This window comes from Erinaceus europaeus, chromosome 9 (genome assembly GCF_950295315.1).
Source record: "Erinaceus europaeus chromosome 9, mEriEur2.1, whole genome shotgun sequence".
Taxonomy (NCBI): Eukaryota; Metazoa; Chordata; class Mammalia; order Eulipotyphla; family Erinaceidae; genus Erinaceus; species Erinaceus europaeus.
The window spans coordinates 87,886,798-87,905,370 of record NC_080170.1 but is presented as its reverse complement, the minus strand read 5'-3'; the positions used below and the strand labels follow the sequence as shown (position 1 = coordinate 87,905,370).

The 18,573-nt window shown below is 35.9% G+C and overlaps 1 protein-coding gene across 11 annotated transcripts in view; it reads right to left on the bottom strand.

Moving 5' to 3' along the window:
- ZBTB20 (zinc finger and BTB domain containing 20) overlaps positions 1 to 18,573 on the bottom strand; it is a 768,805-nt gene that overhangs the window by 677,939 nt on the left and 72,293 nt on the right. For all 11 annotated transcript variants that reach the window (XR_009551650.1, XR_009551651.1, XR_009551649.1 and 8 more), the window contains exon 2: positions 6,751 to 6,796. The gene's annotated coding sequence lies outside the window, so the exon portion shown is untranslated. The remainder of the gene's footprint in view (positions 1 to 6,750; positions 6,797 to 18,573) is intronic.

Genomic DNA, 18,573 nt, shown 5'->3' with positions numbered 1-18,573 from the left:
GAGAGGGAATGCCATCACAGCACTGAAACGTCCCCTTCCCTCAGTGCAATGGGGGCTGACTTCAAGATTAGATTGTGCACACGGCAGAGCAGGCACCCTCCCAGGTGAGCTATCTTGCTGATCCATAATCTGATTCATTTTGACTGTTATCATTTGTAGCAGTGATTTATTTAAAAAAAAGAATAATGATTATAACCTTGTTTAAAATGAAAACAGAAACACATATACAGGAAAGGAAAAAGAGAATAGGAGAGCAAATAGCAGAACCATGGGAATGACATGGTTCTCAATGCGATTCACATAAATTGGGACCAGACTCAACCCAAGCAGCCCTTCCTGTCCAAAAGTAGATAGTGGAGAGCTAAAACTTTAAGTAGTCATCAACGATAAGTATTTATGAAAATTTTAGAATGTAGGCATCAATGTTGAGAAATCATTTAATAGTTGAATGTACCACTTTTGATGTACATAAATGTCCTTTCACTGTATACCTAAGATTAAAAATACACTTTTTTTTTGCATTTGACCGAGTTATTACACAACTCATTTACAACAAATGTAGCATAGAATTCTGGGTTGAAAAGCTACCATTTAAAATTTATTCTTTGTGTGATCTTGAACAAGCTAGTTATTATCTAAGAGTCTGTTTTCTCTCATCTACAATAGGGAAACTAACAATTGCATAAGAGAGCAAATGTTAAGAATAATCAAATATATATACTAGAATATATAAAAGCCACTTAATAAATGTTAACTATTACTCACCTAATGGCTATGAGTTAAGCTGTGCCTTCTCAGTCACACCCCCCAAAAAGATATGTTGGAGTCCCAAAACCAGTACTTCAAAATGTATCCTTACTTTTGTTTAGGGAGAAACAGCTCAATTGGTAGAGTACAAAACTTGCATGCCTGAGTCTCTGAAGCTCAGGTTTTGACCCCCAGTACCATATGTACCATGGCAGTGCTCTGGCTCCTTTCTGTATTTATGACATCATTCACAGGATATACAAAATTACCAGTTTAAAAATTAGCACTTAATGACCAAATGGGGTTCACAGGTTATCAAGTGCAAAGACCCTGATTCAAATGCCCACTCCCCACCTGTGTGGAAGGGTGGAGAGAAAGGAGTTTCAGGAGCAGTGAAGAAGGGCTACAGGTGTCTCTCTCATTATCTCCCCTTTCCCTCTCAATTTCTCTCTGTTCTATCAATAAAAAAGAAGAGAAAGAAGAAGAAGGAAGAGAAGGAGAAGGGGAAGACAGGTAGTGCTGTATCAAGTAGGAAGCACAAAGACCCACACAAGGATCCAGAGCTCTGGCTCCCCACCTGCAGGAAAGTGACTTCACAAGAGGTGAAGCAGGTCTGCAGGTGGTTATGCTTCTCTCTCCCTCTCTATCTTCCCTTCCCCTCTCAATTTCTCTCTGCCCTGTAAATAAATAAATAAATAAATAAATAAATAATTGCTACAGGAGCAGTGGACTAATAGTGCAGGCACCACCAAACCCACAGCAATAACCCTGGAGGCAAGAAAAAGAAGGAGGAGGAGGAGGAGGAGGAGGAGGGAGAGGAGGATCAGGAGAAGGGGGAGGGGAAAGGGTAGGGGTTGGGGAGAAGGGAAGCCATTATGAGTTCTGCAATTGTCATGAAGGCACTGAGCCCTAATGATAATCCTGGTGGCAATAAAAATAAATAAATAAATAAATACTTAGTATTTCTATGAAAAAATCTCCTAGATTTATTGGATTTTGATTCCTGCCTGCACTTGCCTTGGCAGGAGGGCTAGGGGGAGGAGGAGGAGGAGGAGGAAGCCATCAAGAGCCCTGCAGTTGTCATGCAGGCACTGAGCCCTAATGATAATCCTGGTGGCAATAAAAATAAATAAATAAATAAATAAATAAATACTTGGTATTTCTATGAAAAAATCTCCTAGATTTATTGGATATTGATTCCTGCCTGCACTTGCCTTGGCAGGGTTAGACCAAATGATTTCTTGGACTGTGTAAGACCTGTAGGTGAGTTGTTTTTCTACCCCTACACTAGAAGGAACTACCCTGCCAAAATGATTTCAAACTTATTTCAGGACCATGGAAAAAACAAATTGTTGTCAGTCAAACTATCATTCACTTTATGAAGGTCTGTTGCAGAAGCCGCAGCAAACTTATACTTCTTTTAAAAAATGCCTTAATCATGACTATTTAACTCATGATCAGAACTGTACATTTACCATTGGTCATGTCAATTTGTTAACTTTCTTCAGTAATGGAATGGTTTATATATTATTTAGTTCTTGTTTTTCTTCCTTTCTGATTATTGTTCAGAGAGATATGGATGCTGGGGACTAGTGAGATAGCTGCTTAGTAGGGCATTTGCTTTGCCATAAATGTGACCCAGGTTTGAGCCTCTAGTGCACCACATTAACAGTGCTATAAAGCACAGTGGGGGTGGGGAGATTCAGTGTTGTCTGTCTCTTCCTGTGTGTGAATGAGAGAGAAAGTGAGTGTGTGTGTGTGTGTGTGTGTGTGTGTGTGTGTGTGTGTGTGTGTGTGTGTGTCTCTGAAAAAGTTAAGAGTACTAAAGCTCCAGCAACTGCAAAGCAAAATCAAGAGAACAGTGCAATATAAACAGTCTGGCAGAAAAAAAATGGTTTACTATAATTAAGACAATCTAGTTCTTACTAAAGATAATTAAGGAAAAATCATACATACAAATTCACAAGTCCACTTGCTCACTGTTGAGGAATTTATTATAGGAGGACACCAGATCAGTTTACCACACTACTTTCTTTCTCAGTAATAATAAAATGAAACCTCATACTGCCATGTATCCCATGAAAACTTTGAATCACTAAACTTAGGGTTTCTTACATTGTAACATCCTTGTCTACAGAACCACCTTCAGTTCATTAGGATGTATGTAAAGAATATGACTTAATTGGTAAGTACATGTTCTTCATTGTTGGCAGAAGAGTGTCTCGTGAGAGGGAAGAAAACTGTCAGAGTTATGTCAACAGTCACTCAGTGTATGTCATCTCATAAGTTTTTCTTTAATTCCATTCTTATACATAAATGTAGTATGCATGGCTAGAAATTATGAGATTAACCACTCTCATCTTAGCCATTAAACTTCTATATTCAAAGATATAATGTTGACAAAATTAAATTTCTCTTTAATTAAAACTGTTTGAATTATAGTTAAGTCTATAATACTATATAAATTTTGTGATAGTCGGTTTTATTATTAGTATTTCAGACTTTTATATCATACAATTACTTCCTGGAGATAAGCAATCAAATCTCCAATCACTAATAGAAAAAAGAAAATAATTTTTTCACATTAGACCAAGAATTCAAAATCTGCACTTCTGACCTAACTAATGTACAACCCTGACAAGTTCATGAACTTCAATGAGCTTAGTTCCTCATCATGAATAAAATAAGCATGGTAGATAGATGAGCATTAAAAGTCCTCTGTAAATTTCTAACACTGTGATTTTTAGGATCTCTGCTACAGTCCTGAATGAAGAGGTTATTTTGGATAGACTCTGTAAGACAACTTATCTGACCATATGAACAGGATCCTTGCCCTCAGGCAATTATGTACCTTCTTCAATATCTAAGTTGAAGTAGTGGTGACAATAGAAATAGCAGCAGCTTATCTCACTTATAGGTGGAATTTAAGATTAAAGAACAGTAAGAGAAAACACAATGTGAAACTTGTGTTGAGTGTGGCATATTGCATCAAAGCAAAGGACTCTGGGGAAGGGGGAAAGGGCCAGGATGAAGGGACATTGGGGTGCTGGTATGTCTCCTAATCAAGGGGATATGAGAGGCTATTCTTATGTGTTAAAAACTACACTATAAACCATTAACTTCCAATACATTTTTTTAAAAATATAATCAAGGGAGTCAGGCGGCAGTGCAGAGGGTTAAGTGCAGGTGGCAAGGACCTGCAAAAGGATCCCGATTGGAGCCCTTGGCTCCACACCTGCAGGGGAGTGGCTTCACAAGCAGTGAAGCAGGTCTGCAGGAGTCTATCTTTCTCTCCCCCTCTCTGTGTCCCCCTCCTCTCTCAATTTCTCTCTGTCCTATCCAACAATGACAAAATCAATAACAACAACAATAAAACAACAAGGGCAACAAAAGAGAATACATAAGTAAATATTTAAAAATATAATTATATATATATATATATATATATATATATATATATATAATCAAAAAGATATTTCAGGAAAAAAAAAGAAAAAGCACCAGCAAGAAGCTGTATTGAGTACTTGTTATGTGAGTCAACCACTGAAATAATAATTTTATATGCTTTGTATTATCTAAGAGAAAATGCATTTTAATCTACCAAGTTTTGGTCCTGGAAAAAAATGCCCTGGTTATTGGTCTCTCACACATCAGTGTAAATGGAAAAGAAACTGTTCCCACAAGAAATATATTTTTCAGGTCTAAAAATACCCCTATTACCAACTCCTGCTACCAAAATGATTTGATGCAATGAGTGTTGGTTCACTAGGCAACCTCTGTCATTTCTGTGTAACTTGCTTAAATCACAGAAAATCAAACGTTGAAGGGGCCTATTCAAATTAGATATTAACAAACCTATTTTGATTCTCCCTGTACTTGGTTTTACCTCTAATCATTTAGTTAGAACTCAGTTAATAATAGAACCCAAAATAATAAACTTGTATACAGTAAATAAATATTCTATTACTCCTGTTTAGCAAAGCAGATATGGATTTTTAATATAACCTGATCATGTCTGACCCGAAAAGGAATAAAGATACTTTTTATTTTTGCACTAAGAAAGCAAGAGAAATCTCAAAAAAAAAAACACATTAATAATATAATTCCAGAGATATTTTTACTACTACAAAGTATTCCAAAGTAATAAGAAGTCATTGACTGTTTCAGTCATGTCTGTTAAATGGAGATAATATATAGCTTTCTCTTAGTCAGTAAAAGACTAAACAAATAAACAAAAAAAAGCAAAAATCACTGAAAAAATTGTTATCTAGTTCTTGATTATAACGATTTTAACACACCCATTTCTTGTTTTAAGCTCAGAATTATCAGTAATCTGTACTCTTTCTAATCAGTCCTATGAGAAAAGTTCATCAAGAGTCTTCCAAAATATATAAAATAATTTTCTAAGTTTCTAGCCCTCTATAGTTTTAACACAACTCTAGAACTGAGCACTGACTACATATAAGACATTATGGTAATGAATCCTTCTCTTAATTTATTACCAGTGTTTCCAACTTCCATTAGGTTATTTAAATTCATTTCATGGTGATTTGTTAAAAAAAAATAAATGGGCAAAAAAAAGAAATAGAATAAAAATAAGGTAAATAATTTAAATTAAATTAAATTTTCACTTCATAAAGTTAGAAGTACCAAATAACTGACTGAATCCCATATTCCATATAATTTATTACTTTTATATTGCATACACAGAATTTTACATAACCCATATAGTCTATAGGAGTTTGTATATATTAAAATATAGAAATATATAATTGTCCAAAGATATATAGAGCTATCAACTAAAAAATTAACCTAACAGAAACATTTAAGAAAAAAATAGTAGGTAACTATAATTTGATGAAATAGAATACTAGTAGCCTTGTGTTAAAATCTATATAGGATTTTAGCTGCTTTTTCTAGGATTACTATTACATTTTTACCTTTTTTCTCTCAATACTACCCAACTATAATACAGAAATGCATAAATCAAGAAATTATCTGAGAATATACACTTAAATTTTCTCAACATGCCCCATGTGTCCACTAATAGCCAAATGCTGTCAAATCTGTTCAGCTAAATGGATCAATAACTATATCCAACCTCATATTGTAGGGCTGCCAAAATGGTAAAATGAAGCCAAATACAAAATATCTCTACCAGGACTACAATTATTTTCAACTCACTTCCTAGAGAGATCTACTCTCCCCAAGTATCCTTTAGCAAAGCTAATATACACATTAATTAGGACAGTCAACATCTAAACATGCATAAGTGACACAGAATGAAGACTATGAAGAAAATATTTGGGTACCCAAAGCACTGAGTTTCAAATCTAATAGTTCAAGTTCTACATCGAGAAAGATTCTTTTAAACGCAGAGTACACATAATATGTAAATGCCTAAACAAACTGCTAACAAGCTTCTCTGTGCCCACACTCATAAGATACAGCTGCAAGCAACAACTGAGCAGATGCAACCAAGCTTTTAAGAATTCCTGCCTATGTCCCTTACTGTTGAGATTTTAAACAGGTGCAAACGTTTTTCCCATTTTTACAGTCCTTGAGACAGTGCACAGACTGTACATCTGCAACTACTCCTTACCTAAAGCAACTACCACAGAAAATAAACTCCAATGAATCAAAAGGACATTAGGGGAAAAAAAGTAAAATAAAAGTGGTTTTGCATTCCTTTAACCCTGTATCAGCAAACATTTTAGTAGTATAATTGTTTAAAAACACTCTCAAATTCTAGTTACTAGATGAATGCTTGGTAATTAAAATCATTCTGCCTCATCAAGTCACAGGAAATTTATTTGTATCTTACACCAGTTAAATTTAAGGTATGTATACAATGTATCATTCTTTGAGAATCTATCAATTGTTAAGTACTGAAAATTAACATTCTGACATCATGAAACCTGTAAACAATTTTAAGGAACAAAATGTAATAACATTGGTCAGTTAAAACATAGTTACATAACCATAGGCAAATCATACACATACCTGTGCAGCAAAGGGGCACAGCTAGACTTGTAATTTATCAGGTACTCTGAAATGTAAACAAACACATGACTTAAGTAAAAATTCACTTCTAAGCTGAGCCAGTATTTATGCTGAGACAATTCCTATAGAAAAGTAAAGAACACAGCAGAATTTAAAGAGGTGAGTTCTATTATATTGGTGTTTTCCCCACTGAGCTCTTCCAGATCACCCTAAATGTATATGTAAGTATATGTATATGTATATGTATATGTATATGTATATGTATATGTATATGTATATACAAAGAGTCCTTTAGCAGTGATATCAAAAACAAGTACCAGCAAGGGACCAAGACTCACCATGGCCTTGGAAACCAAAATGCTTTAATGAGAGGGTGAGGCAAACACTTAAAATGATTTTTTTTTTTTGGTATTCTTCCAAGACTATTGCCTTCCTAATACAAATATGCGTGCTACTCTCTAAAATGAAACCATTCAGATTCATCTGTACATAGGTTAGATAGAATATTTGTGAGAGAGAAAATGTTTTTATAAAGATGTTCACCAAGAAAAAAAAACAAATAAAAAAATAAACCGGATATTTGTTAGATTCAAGTTATAATAGCATATTGAAATGAGACTGATCACCAACACAATGAATGCTAAAACTACACCAGATAGAATGCCACAGACCTACATAATTTGAGACAGCTGACAATGAATTAGGTGTTGAAGAAGACAATGAAAGTTTAACTTAAGCAAAACTATTCAGAACTTACAATGAATCCTAAAACAATTTGTATGTGGATGGAAACTATATTGCACCACTCAGTCCAAAACCTTTGATCATTAAAACTATTTCATAATTATTTCTGAAATCATAATAAAGTGTTTAATTCATATGTTTATTATGAGCATAGTGTAAGGCCATGGTATTAACTTAAAAAGTCTTAAGACTGGGAAGAGAAAGAGAGAGAGAGGGAGGGAGGGAGAGAGAGAGAGAGGGAGAGAGAATGGAGGAGAGGTGAAGGGTGGGAAGGGGATGAGGAGGGAGGAGAAAGGAGGGAAGAGAGGGGAGGAATCAAGGAGGAGAAGAGAGGGAGGGGGAGAAAAGGGGAGGGAGGGGGAGAAAAGGGGAGGGAGGGGGAGGAAAAGGGAGGGAGGGGAGGGGAAGGGAGGGAGGAGAGGGAGGAAGGGGCAGGGGAGAGGAGGGAGGAAAGGAGAAGGAGGAAAGAGGAAGAGAAAGGAGGGGAGGAGAGGAGAGGAGAGGGGAGGGGAGGAGAGGGGAGGGGAGGGGAGGGGAGAAGGGAGAGGGGAGGGGAGAAGGGAGAGGGGAGGGAAGGGGAGGGGAGGGGAGGAGAGGAGAAGTAAAAAAAAAAAGAAAAAGAGGGAGGGCAGTGGTGGTGCACCTGATTGAGCATACATTCTGCAGTGAGAAAGAACTGGGTTTCAAGTCCCTGGTCCCCACCTGCTGGGGGAAAGCTTTGCTAGAAGTGAGTCGGTGCTGCAGGGAGGAGGAGGGAAGAGAAGGAGGGGAAGGGAGATGAAGAAGAGGGGAGAGGAAGGGAGAGGAGGGAATAGGGAGGAGAGGAGAGGGAAAGGAGAGAAGGGGAGGATCTCCCCTACTTTCCTGATTTCTGGCTATCTCTCCCCAATTAATAAATGAAGATAAAAATTTTTAAAGAAAAGGAGGGAGGGGGGAAATGTCAATGTATATTGATAAAACTTTAAGAATTTGAAGAGCTTAATAATAATTTTTTATGATGATTCAATGAATCTTTACTTCAGATTAGAGTGTAAATTTCTAAGTCTCCTGGAAGACTGTAGTAGTGAGTTTATATTAAAAATATAAAGTTGAAAATTTTTATCCATTAATTTTAGTTGTTGAGTCAATTATACTATCCAACTGAAAACCACTCATGAAAAATAGTTTTATAACAGTAATATCACCCAATGTCCAAAAATATGAATAAGTTAGTATGGTACATTCATATAAAAATAGTTTAGGGAGTAGGGCTGTAGTGCATGTGGTGAAAAGCTCAAGGACCAGCTTAAAGGACCTGGTTTGAGCAGACACACCCCCACAGGGGAGTTGCTTCAAAGGTGGTGAAGCAGGTCTGCAGGTTTCTATCTTTCTCTCTCCCTCTCTGTCTTCTCCTCCTCTCTCCATTTCTTTTTTTTTTAAATTTTTTATTTAAGAAAGGATTAGTGAACAAAAACATAAGGTAGGAGGGGTACAACTCCACACAATTCCCACCACCCAATCCCCATAACCCACCGCCTCCCATGGTAGCTTTCCCATTCTCTATCCCTCTGGGAGCGTGGACCCAGGGTCGTGGGTTGCAGAAGGTAGAAGGTCTGGCTTCTGTAATTGCTTCCCCGCTGAACATGGGCGTTGACTGGTCGGTCCATACTCCCAGTCTGCCTCTCTCTTTCCCTGGTAAGGTGTGTCTCTGGGGCAGACTGTATCCAGAGACTTCACGTGTGGAATGACAACCCTTCAACTTCATTACTCGGGTGAGACCTTTCCTTTTATAGTACACTCTAATTTCATCTCAGGTAGTTCACTTTCTAATAAAGTCCCATAACCTAGATATACACCAGTTTCTGTGAGAGAGAGCTTATGTGCACACGTATCCATAAACTACTGCAAAATATATACCTGAGAGCAGAAGTACACTAGAGTTTGCAGTGAGTACCTCCCTAACACTTCCTCTCCACTATTCCAAGCTTGGGATCCATGATTGCTCAACAAATTGTTTGGCTTCATATGTTAACTCTCTTTTCAATCACCAGGTTCCAGATGCCACCAGGATGCTGGCTAGGCTTCCCTGGATTGAAGACTCCTCTCTCCATTTCTCTCTGTCCTATGTAACAATGACGACATCAACAACAACAATAATTACAACAACAGTGAAAAACAACAGGGCAACAAAGAGAAAATAAATAAATAAGTCAGAAATAACTTACAAAAATGTACAAGGTACCTTTTAATAACTTTTATTTTGTGAATACAGAGTATCAACTGCATGGGCATGATGAAATTATGTGGATGAGAATAAACAAAAAAAACAATCAGAAATATTGAGTATATCTGGATAATAGTACTATAGATTATTTAACTTTTTTACTTTTATTCATAGTCAATTCCTACAATAAGTATTTTAAAGGATATTGATTGGCAGGGCAGGGTCAAAGAAAAAAAGTTATGTACTGCTATATAGAAATCATAAACCTTAACTTTCTATGTGAAATAAATTAATCCAATCACACATAAAATCTATTCAGTGGACCTACAGAAACTCAACCTCACTGCCTTCTCATAGGGATAGTGGGGGGGTCTCTCATCCCACTGCTTTAGAAACTACACCAGTAGTTCAATAACACATTTTTCAATCATCTTAATCAAACTTCTTTAATTATGCAGAGTGAAATGTTGGCAAGAACAATTTAGTACTGCAAATCTGTTCAACCTAGTACAGACTAATTTGCTCACAAAGTCAACAGTATTTAGTGAACATCTATTATGGGCAATGTATGTGACATTATGGTATGCTGGAGAGATAAAATAGAACATATTTTACCCTCACAGAACTAACACTTTTTAAATAAACTATAAATTCATACACATAACTTTCTATTAATTTTGCACTGAACTTAAAACTTCTATAGTGCTTTACAAAACAGGAAAAGTACATATAGGAAACAAAACAAAAAGTTTATGTATATATTTCACATAAAGATGTAATTTAGGATTGAAGGCATTCGTAACCTTTGGTATACTTTAAAACAAGTAAACACATTGGCCATTTTTTGCTGTATTAAGAAAAAGTTATATTTACATATCACAAGAATGTTATGTGCATGAGTATACATCACTTATAAAATAAGCTAATTGCTTCATTTCAGTTTTAATTTTTCCTTATACTATCTAAACTTTGTTAATATAGAACTATATTTAGGAGACTAGACATGATGGAATTATTAATCCAATCTCAGATACTAGATGTGTAAGATTGTCTCAGGTTATCTAAGTCCACATAAAACAAATGTACAATTATTAACAGACTATGGTTATTTATTGGCAACTAAAGTAAATAAGTGATTTACTTGCTAACTTTGCTAGACACTGTTATACCACCACCACCAGGGAGAGGTTGAAAATGAACCAAGAGTAAACAGATAAATATTTAGGGAATTCTTAACAAAGGTGGGGTGTAGGGGAGATGGGGCATAACTGATTATGGTGTGCAGATAAAACATGGAATATAGAGTTTCTTTCAACAGCAGTTCAGTTTCTTTGTGTCCAGTAAACATAATCAGTACTTGTCTCTCTAAAGCTAGACAGTTTTGAGGTACACTTGTGCAATTTGTGTGAAGTGATGCCAAACACTAAGTGAAGCTATTCATGTGATCAGTGATCTGTGATCACAGAGCTCAGGATATTTGAAGAATTATATGAAGCAGGTTAGTACTTAATTAATTAGTTTTTGTTGTCAGACTGAACTGAATTGAATTCCAGTTCCTTCGTTTCAGTTGTATGTACTTTAGTAATTTACATTTTCCTGTATTTGAAAGAATGTTCATCTTATCTATAATACTGTCAGTATAACATGTTCCAAATATGAAACAAACTTAGCACAGTTCCTGTTGTAAAGTTAAGTTTTGCTAATAAGTTATTGACACTATTGCAGTTGTGTGAGAAAATAAAGGGATTTCTACCTCACTGAAAAAGGTTAGATAATCTGGTAATCTATGCAGTAAATGAGTAAAGAGGGGAGGGAGGGAGGAAGAGAAAGAGATGTAGGGAAGGAGGAAAAGAGAGGAAAGAAGAGGGAGAGAGGGGAGAGAGAGTACTTACTCAATATAGTACATTATATGCCACAGTTTATCTAAGAGCCAGTCTTGTGCTGGATATTCATAAAAAAAAAAAAATCTGAATCAGGAAGCACTACTACTATAGTAATAGTCACAATAGGCCACTCTAACTTTTAAAGTACTATTCCTATTATAGTAGGATAAGTAATATGCACAGCAACACTATGAATTTTTCAGAGTGAAAAATCAAGAATAATTTTCATTTTTAATTGAAACAATCAGGAACTAGAAAATAAGGTTAAAATGAATGCAATTTTTAAGCTAGAATCAGACCAAGGTGTTGTGTGCTCCTTAACAATCACATGTGAGTAGCATCAACTTTTAATGAATTCTGAAAAGAACTATAAATGACCCAAGCTGACACACAATGCAAGATTGCAAATACAAGTTAAACATTATAGTCAGGTTTCCTCTGACGGCTTAGAAGAGGTAAATGAATCCATGTTGATATCATTCTAGTCCTTACTTCTGTTTTGATAAGAACAACACAAATTCAGAACTGTTACATAGTACTTCAGAATCCTGTGAAAATTATATTGATAGAATTTCTAGAACTGTTTGGGTTATATGTGGGTGAAGTTACTACCAGCACTATTGCAAGTATAAATGATCTGTAGGTTATTTTAAGTCTTTTTAATTCCTAGTTTGATACCGATGTATTCCACAATAGGAACTGTAAAGTTTCACTCTACATTGGGACATACAGAAATATTTCTCCACATTGTTTGGGCATGTCTAGAAATGAAAGAAGGGGTTACTTAATGGTGCCTCCTGAGCCATTAATAAATCTAATTGCTAACTCACTAAGGGCACTGAAAAGGGCATTAGCTGGGTCTTCGGGGGGGCACTGGCTCCATAAAGGAGGTCTAAACTTAAATTTAGACTATGAAGCATTTCCCCCATGACTGAACAAGCACCCTTAGTAACAATTTAAATTAGTTTATATTTTAAATTTGACCTGCTTTTGAGAAAAAAAAAATCACCGTGTAATTCCAAATACTTCAATTTAATATGTATTTAATTCTTCTAGACTCACTACTGAAATGGTGGGTGGTCTACCGTTATTATAATCATTATAAAATCTAGACTTTAATCATCAATAAAATCAGCTTAATTTTCCAAAAGGGAGGTGTCCTTCCCTCTGCAGTTTATCTGACAGAATACTTATAATTAGTAAGATAACTCATAATTTAAAAAACAGACTGGATAATTTTGTTAACTATGCTTATTTTTGTAAATTTCTAAGCTAGATTTAGGCCTTCATGATAAAAAAAAATATTCCAGTCATAAAGAGGAAGTTTGAAAAGAAGAGCTATCGATTTATCAGGCTGTGAACTGAAAACTGATAGACAATAAGGAAGGAAAAACGATAATCATATGATATCATATGATACACACCAGTTAACCCAAAGATAGAGTTGGTTTGTCTAGACCTTTGATGAGACCAGCTATAAAAAAGCTACAAAGTGTTTAAAAAAAGAAGCCTATAAAATTGCTATATTTTAATTTTCTAGTATTAGTGACTACCACTTAAAATGAAATACTCTAAATGTATAAATATGAATTTAAACTCTCAAGTAGAAACCTGATCTACAAAATTATGAATGTTAATAACTCTTCTTGTAGGTCAACTTATATTTCATAGCATATTAAAAAGAAAATTTTAACAGATATTTTAAGTGTTACTCTAATGTGAAAATTAAAGTTGTGAATAAAATAAAAATACTAGAATTTATATCAACATTAATAATTATATGTTCAAAATACTGTCAATTTGAATTTTTAAATTATTTATTCTTCAGGAATGTAAAAATTTCTGCTGAAATATAAGATTCTGTATATAAGAGTCTAATAATTTACACACATTTGGGGGGGGTCTTAGTTTAGACATTACCTCCTCCAGAACATGATGTATTATGTTTAAATCTTGTCACAGCAATCATCACACTGCATTGTAATTATTTTTCACATAGACTAAATAGCAGACAGAAAGAAGTTTTGTATTATTCAAATTGCATTACTGGTCTTTAGCAAAGTACCTAACAAGTAGTAGGTATGTTTTAAATATCTGTTAATGAAATATTGAATGGATTGTGTCCCATGTATTTCTGCTGAAAATTCATACTGGGTGCTGGGTGGTATTGCACCTGGTTGAGCACACACATTATAATAATGCTCTAGAACCCAGGCTCAAGTCCTAGTTCCCAACTGCAGGGTGAAAACTTTACAAGTGGTAATGTATGGCAGCAGGTGTCTCTGTCTTTCTCCCTCTATCTCCCATCTCTTTTGATTTCTGACTGTTTCTATCCAATAAGTAAATAAATTTAATTAAACAAGTTAAAAGATAATAAATATTAAAAAAAGAAATTTAGCAATAATTCATTATAGGGAACTATTTTATTTTATTTTTGAATCTTCTTTAATTTTTATTTATAAAAAGGAAACACTGACAAAAAACATAGGCTAAGAGGGGTACAACTACACACAATCTCCCCAACAACAAAAGTCCTGGACCAGATGGCTTCACAAACGAATTCTACAAAACTTACAGGAAACAGTTAGTACCCATACTTCTTAAGCTTTTCCATAAGATTGAAGAAACAGGAATACTCCCTTCCACCTTCTATGAAGCCAACATCACCCTGATACCAAAAGCTGATAGGGACAGAACAAAAAAGAAAAACTACAGACCAATATCGCTGATGAACATAGATGCCAAAATATTAAACAAGATCTTGGCCAACCGAATACAGCAACATATCAAAGAGATTGTTCATCATGACCAAGTGGGATTCATCCCAGGAATGCAAGGCTGGTTCAACATACATAAGTCAAACAATGTCATTCACCACATCAATAAAAGCAAAGCCAAAAACCACATGATTATCTCAATAGATGCAGAGAAAGCCTTTGACAAAAGTCAACACCCACTTATGCTCAAAACTCTACAAAAAATGGGAATAGATGGGAAATTCCTCAAGATAGTGGAATCAATATATAGCAAACCTACAGCCAACATCATACTCAATGGACAGAAGCTGAAAGCATTCCCCCTCAGATCGGGGACTAGACAGGGCTGTCCACTGTCACCGTTACTCTTCAACATAGTATTGGAAGTTCTTGCCATAGCAATCAGGCAAGAGAAAGAAATCAAAGGGATACAGATTGGAAGGGAAGAAGTCAAGCTCTCACTATTTGCAGATGATGTGATAGTATACATAGAAAGACCTAAAGAATACAGTAGAAAATTACTGGAAGTTGTTAGGCAATATAGCAAGGTATCAGGCTACAAAATCAATGTACAAAAATCAGTGGCATTTCTTTATTCAAACACTAAATCTGAAATAGAAGACATCCAGAAATGACTCCCATTTACTGCTTCAGCAAAATCAATCAAATACCTAGGAATAAAGTTGACCAAAGAAGTGAAAGACTTGTATGCTGAAAACTATGAGTCGCTACTCAAGGAGATAGAAACTGATACCAAGAAATGGAAAGATATCCCATGCTCATGGATTGGAAGAATAAATATCATCAAAATGAATATTCTCCCCAGAGCCATATACAAATTTAATGCAATACCCATCAAAGTTCCACAAAGCTTCTTTAAAAGAATAGAACAAACACTACAATCATTTATCTAGAACATGAAAACACCTAGAATTGCCAAAACCATTTTGAGGAAAAGAAACAGAAATGGAGGCATCACACTCCCAGATCTTAAACTATATTATAAAGCCATCATCATCAAAACAGCATGGTACTGGAACAAAAATAGGCACACAGACCAGTGGAACAGAATTGAAAGCACAGAAATAAATCCCCACACCTATGGACATCTAATCTTTGATAAGGGGGCCCAAAGGATTAAATGGAAAAAGGAGGCTCTCTTCAATAAATGGTGCTGGGAAAACTGGGTTGTAACATGCAGAAGAATGAAATTGAACCACTTTATCTCACCAGAAATAAAAATCAACTACAAATGGACCAAAGACCTAGATGTCAGACCAGAAACAATCAAATACTTAGAGGAAAACATTGGTAAAACACTTTCCCACATACACCTCAAGGACATCTTTGATGAATCAAACCCAATTGCAAGGAAGACTAAAGCAGAAACAAACCAATGGGACTACATCAAATTGAAAAGCTTCTGCACATCCAAAGAAACTATTAAACAAACAGAGAGACCCCTCACAGAATGGGAGAAGATCTTCACATGCCAGACATCAGACAAGAAACTAATCACCAAAATATATAAAGAGCTCAGCAAACTTAGCACCAAAAAAGCAAATGACCCCTTCCATAAATGGGCAGAGGATATGAAAAAAACATTCACTACAGAGGAGATCCAAATAGCTAACAAACATATGAACAACTGCTCTAGGTCACTGATTGTCAGAGAAATGCAAATTAAGACAACACTAAGATACCACCTCACTCCTGTAAGAATGGCATACATCAAAAAGGATAGCAGCAACAAATGCTGGAGAGGATGTGGGGACAGAGGAACCCTTTTACATTGCTGGTGGGAATGCAAATTGGTACAGCCTCTGTGGAGAGCAGTCTGGAAAACTCTCAGAAGGCTAGACATGGACCTTCCATATAATCCAGTAATTCCTCTCCTGGGGAAGTAATTCCTCTCCTACCCCAAGGACTCCATAACACCCAACCAAAAAGAGGTTTGTACTCCTATGTTCATAGCAGCACAATTCATAATAGCTAAAACCTGGAAGCAACCCAGGTGCCCAACAACAGATGAGTGGCTGAGAAAGCTGTGGTATATATACACAATGGAATACTATGCAGCTATCAAGAACAATGAACCCACCTGCTCTGACCCATCTTGGACAGAGCTAGAAGGAATTATGTTAAGTGAGCTAAGTCAGAAAGATAAAGATGAGTATGGGATGATCCCACTCATCAACAGAAGTTGACTAAGAAGATCTGAAAGGGAAACTAAAAGCAGGACCTGACCAAATTGTAAGTAGGACACCAAAGTAAAAGCCCTTTGGTGAGGGGTAGATATACAGCTTCCTGGCCCAGTGGGGGGTGGGAGTGGGTGGGAGGGATGGGTCACAATCTTTTGGTGGTGGGAATGGTGTTTATGTACACTTCTAGCAAAACATAGACATATAAATCACTAGTTAATTAATATGAGGGGGAAAATCAGTTGTACATCTCAAAGTTTTTCAAAACACTAACTGAATCTTTTTAATATATAGGCTGTGTATTTGATATATGGACTCTCTCAAAAGCCTAGACCAAGTATATCAGAAGCATCCAATAGCACAGCTATATACAAGATACTGGGTACTGTACAGCAAACCATAACAAAAGGACTTTTCAAATTTAACCCAATTACCAAATAATGTGATGATAACATTAACTATCGATTGTCTTCTTGAAACCTAAGACAGCAGGAACCTCACATCTCCACTAAAGAGCCCCTACTTCCCCTAGTCCTGGAACCCTTGGATAGGGCCCACTTTCCCGTATGCCTCTCCCAATCCATATCAAATAATATTGCATCTGCCGATCACAACCTAACCAACGCAACAATTGCCTCCTCAACATGCTTCACCTCAGACTGTGTCCAGAGACTTCACGTGTGGAATGACAACCCTTCAGCTTCATTACTCGGGTGAGATCTTTCCTTTTATAGTACAATCTAATTTCATCTCAGGTGGTTCACTTTCTAACAAAGTCCCAAAACCTAGATATACACCAGTTTCTGTGAGAGAGAGCTTATGTTCACACGTATCCATAAACTACTGCAAAATATATACCTGAAAGCAGAAGTGCACTAGAGTTTGCAGTGAGTACCTCCCTAACACTTCCTCTCCACTATTCCAACCTTTGGGTCCATGATTGCTTAACAATTTGTTTGGCTTTGTATGTTAACTCTCTTTTCAATCATCAGGTTCCAGATGCCATCAGGATGTTAGCCAGGCTTCCCTGGATTGAAGACCCCACCAATGTGTCCTGGAGCTCAGCTTCCCCAGAGACACACCCTACTAGGGAAAGAGAGAGGCAGACTGGGAGTATGGACCGACCAGTCAACGCCTATGTTCAGCGGGGAAGCAATTACAGAAGCCAGACTTTCTACCTTCTGCAACCCTTAATGACCCTGGGTCCATGCTCCCAGAGGGATAGAGAATGGGAAAGCTATCAGGGGAGGGGGTGGGATATGGAGATTGGTTGGTGGGAATTGTGTGGAGTTGTACCCCTCCTACCCTATGGTTTTGTTAATTAATCCTTTCTTAAATAAGAAAAATTTAGGGGTCCAGGTTCAAGCCCTCAGTCACAATATGCAGGAGGAAGCTTCAGAAGTGGTGAATCTCTCCCTCTCTATCTCCCCCTTCCCTCTCAATTTCTGGCTGTCTCTATCCAATAAATAAATAAAGACAATAAAATAAAAAGAAAACAAGTACAAAATAATGATAAAACTAATTTAAGAATTATAATGTACAGGTCTACCAAACCACACATGAAACTATATAAAATTGCCCCTATATTAAGTTGCATAAAAAGTCTCAAAATATATATATCAATTATCTCTCCTAAGTGTAAATAAACTTATACTTTAATAACAAAGTCATATCTATTGCATGTAAAATATCTAATAATTAGATTTTAAGTTAAACTGTTATACAATTAATGGGTCAAATGCCATATATAAAAATATAGATCAATAAATGCAATGTATACCAAAATTTATGGATAGAGCTAAAGTATTTCCTAAGAGAAAATATCAAAATAGAAAGGTATGAATAAAGGCCAAAAAGTAGAAAAAGATAACAAAGATAAATAATATCATAAATAATTTGAAAAGAAAAAACCTGAAATGATCCTTTTGAGATTTAAAATAATCTTTAACAGCCATAGGAACTTTATGGCAATTTAATTGAAATATAAACAGTCAAAATATTTTGAAACTTAGACAATTTTATGGAAAAAAGTAATT